Below are 4,757 nucleotides of genomic sequence, written 5' to 3'. Positions count from 1 at the left end.
TAGTGAAAAAGAGAGATAACTCCGGTCTATTACCGTTCTACAGAGAAGAATGACGTCACTGTTTAGATATTTGGGATACATTTGGGCCTTTTTTGAAGAAATGTAAATAGTTTGTCATTTATATGAGTTATAATGTTCATTATGTTTATTTTTGCACTGGACGACTCAAAATATATAGGAGAACTGTTTTAGACAACACAAATGCTTGTGTAGCATTGCTGTGTGTGTGATATCAATAAATATGACAGTATTATTTTGATTATTGGCAAAAGCGTCTGGACTTTTTTTGAAAAAATGTATATATTTTGTCAACTGTATAAGTTATGTTTATTTCTTCACAGTTTGACACCCAAGACATATGGGAACTGATTTAGACAGGAGATTGGCTTAGCTATTGCTCTGTGTGTGATATCAATAAATATCTGTGAGATTAATTTTCTGTTTTATTTATTTATTTGTCTTTAAGGTCTTACAACCTTTTTTTACATTCAAGTGACCTCACTACAGCACAGATATTCTGATAGCCCAGTTTTTCCTGAAAAAAATGATGTACATTGATTGACTATAGACAACAGGGTTGATGTTTTACAAGCTTTTTTAGAAAATAAAACCAGACGCACAAGGAATTGTAAAAATGGCCTCAGGGTGATGAGCGTTCAATATGTTCTCAGGTTATTCTCGCCCAACTCCTTCATTGTTTATCAATCTTTGTACCTTTCCTTTTACTGAAATCTGCTTTTTTGTGGAACTGTTAGCAATTGGAGATGGGCTTTGGTATACAGAAAATACCACAGGTGGGATTTGACTGGTTGTCCGGACAGGTTGCCATGGTGAAGGCAGTGATTAAAGCTATTTAAGCTGCAGGCGTAGGGTTAAATGGGAGCTCTGACTGCTCCTGCTGTCAGAAAATTAAACAGAAAGGGAGAGAGAGAGAGCAGGGAAGAATGGTGAAGACATAAAAAGATGGAATTAGAAGAAAAAAAATGTATTGAGGGAAAAAAATGGAGGAAAAAAAAACTTGTGTGGGTGACCAAAATGTGATTAGTTGTGCTAAAAGCAAGGCAGGATCCTACCTAGCGCTTAATTGATTTCTTTTTACAGCAGATGAAATAAAAGGTTATGGCGTTCCAACAATAACCTTCCTATCTAAGCCCAGACAGGGGGCTTTATCACACTGTAAAAGACAAAGGGCTCGTTCATCATCGCAGCCTGATGTGTACGGCAGGAGTTTATAGTGTAAAGCAGGAAGTGTGTGTGAGTGTGTGTGTGTCTAAATTCGTGTATGTGTAAGAACACAGAGGGAGAGAGAAGAGAGGATATCTTTTTTACAGTACATGAAATAATCTGGTATTGTAGCGAGTGACATGTTAATTTAACCTTCTGCCGGCCCAGCTGTGTGGGAAACATGAATCCAAGGCAGCTTGATCAGGATAATGTCATTTCACCTCATGCATTAGGATCCTAAAGATGATCAATACAAAGAGAATCACACTGTAGTCATTTGGTATAATGCTGTTAACAACAGTGAATGCAGATAAACACCACATCATGACACAATGACCCAATGCATAGTGACAGTTGAAAGTGCAAGAACAAGGTACAATACTCACACAATCTCATTAGAGAAGTGAACATATATGGCACAGAATAAGTGTTATGGAGAGTTTTTTGGACATCACACTGAATTGGATTATGCAACAATACTAGGACTTGGATGTTTCATTTTCATTTTCTCTTCACCTCTGCTAATTTGGACACTGTGGACACAATAAACATATGCACAGTATAATGCAATCAAACAACACAATATGTTTTGGCCTGAGAATATACTAGTGAGTTTAATCATGAGCTCTCTAATGCAGTCACAATAAAAACTGAACCCTAGGGTTTACAGAAGTAGCATGTATTGCATGTATTATATATAAACCGGTATTTATGTTTTTATTTTGTAGAGATAAAAGTAACAGTTTGTTTATGAGTTTGTCATAAGGGCAGTGTTCTGCAAACATAGTTGTAAGAGCCATACGATCAGTGTTGGAATATAACTAAGTACATTTACTCAAGTATTGTACTATAGTTCTTCCATTTTATACAACTTTATACTATTTCACTTCATTTCAGAAAGAAGTATTTTAATTTTTACTCCACATGTATTTGACAGCTTTGCAAATTCAGATCTCCATACAAAACCTGTGATGAGCTTAAAAAATATGATGCATTGCTGTAGATCAAACCAATCAACAGTCAGGGCTGAATTAGTTTTACCTTGCCAGACCTATCTCCACAGCGCTGGAGTATTGTCTGGCTACACCGCCTATCTATGTTGGGGTAGGGGAAAAAACCCTCTGGCTCATTTGTATTTCTTTAAACCAATCCCAACCGCCCTGGGCGGTGCTAAGCCCCCGATGCAATGGTGCCGCCTGCAAAATACATAGCGGAGATAGATTTTTTTCTTACTTCATATAACCATAAACAAAGTAATGACACACTATAATACTGCAAATAGGCTCTCTGTGAAATTATACATATGTAACCTTTTTCTCAGTCTCCTCGGATTCTGTCTGATCAATTAGGTTCGGGTAAGGAGATTGGCAGTAGCACTAAAGCACGAGAGCAATAGATCCCCCAGCCCACATAACACACAACACAGAATGGGATATAAATGTATAATATATTAAAATATTCAATTTTTTCCAAAACATAAAATGTTCATCCTTACACTTGTTCAATGAAATGCAGTTCTTTCCATATAAATGAAATTCACAGTATGAAATAAAATTTGCTGACCTAGGTAAGTACCGATTTAGGAGAAAAATAAAAAAAGTGTTCTTTTCCTCCCTTAATGGGTTTAATAGTCCTTATTCTTCCCTGTTTTCCGTTGTCTGTTCCAGTTTATTTATTGTATTCCAGGGTCCTCTAAGCAGGAGACAATTTTTAGGTTCCTTCGTCAGTTTGGTTTTAGCAACAACAACAAAATTAAAATAAATAAAAATAACCCCCCCCCCAAAGAAAATACTGAGCTCTCAGGAAAAAAACACATTTTCAACTAAAATGTGTCACTCCTCAGGACTGAACTTTATCCTACCACACTGATGTCCACACTCCCGATGAACCAAGCATGCTCCATGCAGCATAGCGGGCGATACAGGTTGCAGTTGAATCGAAGAACTCGTCCCTCAAAAAAACCAGCCTGCATAATATGCAGCGTAATTATTTATCAGCTTAAATTACTGGTTACCTTCCCAGTTGTACATTAACCACGCAGCTTCATTACATGGGATATAAACAAGTGAACTACAGGAAATATGAAACACATATCGTTTTGGCATCTGAGCTACAGCGACAGCTATGTAGCTGTGCTTGGCCTCATTACCAGGCCGCAGCTAAGCTAACAGCTCTGAAAACTGCTAACAGTTCGTCACGGTAACACACAATAACATATCACAAAAACATGTCTGTGAAGTTAACGGTGCAGCTAACTTACCAGAATAGTTCAGAAAAGTTCGAGGAAACACGCCGTCGGAGTCGCTCCCGTGATCGATTTCACTTCCACCAAGTAAATATCACTTCACACTCACTTTTTAACGACCGTTATATCACAATATTCACAAAATATCATCTGTGGGTCGCCGAACGAGGACACTTTGCTCCGCTGCTGCACAAGGTTTTTTTTTCCTTCTTTTTTTTTGTTTTGACCTTCTCACACACCGAGAGCTGCAGGTGATGCATTCAGGTAAGCTCAGGAGTTCCAGTACCAGACGAGAAACTACAGGCATTCAAAGGGTTCTGTAAATTACAATACCATAAAACTAACCAGGGTTACACATACTTGTCTGGTCTGACGGCAGGCCGATTACTTGTAATTAAGTATTTTAACAATGTGGTATGGCTACCTTTAGTAGTTTACATTTAGTAAAATACCAAAAAACCTTCTTCCGCCACTGCCTAACATAAGATACATTCATCAGCATTGCCAAAATCATGGACAATGCCAACAAACATGTTTTACCCCCTATAGTAGCAACACACACACGCACACACAATGTGTGTTACCCCCAGTACACATGAAAACAAGTTTTTTGCTGCCCCTGCCCCCATTTTATCAACCTGCACCTCTCTGATCCAAGAATGGCCAGGTTTAAAGAGACCTACCAGGGTTTTGATGGTTTCTGTCTCTGTGTGCGAGAGAGAGAGAGAGAGAGAGAGAGAGAGAGAGAGCGAGAGAGAGATGAGAGGGAGACTGCTGAGTGCAGGAGCTGTTGATTGTATGTGAGAGCTTTGAGAAAGGGTGCAGAGAGCATCTATCTGTATCATTCTCTCTAAAAGACTGGAGAGATGGAAAGGATGGATGGGAGGACAAGTAGAAGTCAATAAAGAGATGGTTGGAATGGAGAGAGAGCAGATGAGAGTAATTCTATGTGAAGATGATTTAGAGTTATCTCAGGGAGGGAGGGAGAGAAATGGAGAGAGAGAGAGAGAGAGAGAGAGAGAGAGAGAAGATATAATAAGTGTAGAGATGAGAATTTGGCCTGGCAGGAAACAGGAGTGATAAATAGAAATAAGGTTCTTAGACAGAGGTAAGGAAATGCAAGGATGGGGAAAGAGATGAGCGAGTACAGTAAGTGAAGAGGTGCAGCGATGTACAGTAAAAGCAAATCATGATGGGGCATGTAAAGGCCAGCAGACATTTTCACATTCGAAAAGCCTGTTTATGTGAGAATCACACATCTAGCCTCTGCCAGGAAATATATAAAATC

General features: G+C 38.7%; 1 long non-coding RNA gene across 1 annotated transcript; it reads right to left on the bottom strand.

Moving 5' to 3' along the window:
* Positions 1-1,938: 1,938 nt before the first annotated feature.
* Positions 1,939-3,725, bottom strand: LOC114563003 (uncharacterized). The gene is made up of 2 exons (XR_003693566.1): positions 3,485-3,725; positions 1,939-3,190 (listed from the first exon to the last, which is right to left on the bottom strand). It is a non-coding gene; the product is annotated as an uncharacterized LOC114563003 (long non-coding RNA).
* Positions 3,726-4,757: the final 1,032 nt, after the last annotated feature.

This window comes from Perca flavescens, chromosome 10 (genome assembly GCF_004354835.1).
Source record: "Perca flavescens isolate YP-PL-M2 chromosome 10, PFLA_1.0, whole genome shotgun sequence".
Lineage (NCBI taxonomy): Eukaryota > Metazoa > Chordata > Actinopteri > Perciformes > Percidae > Perca > Perca flavescens.
The sequence above is the reverse complement of the archived record's forward strand: the minus strand, read 5'-3'. Positions and strand labels throughout refer to the sequence as shown.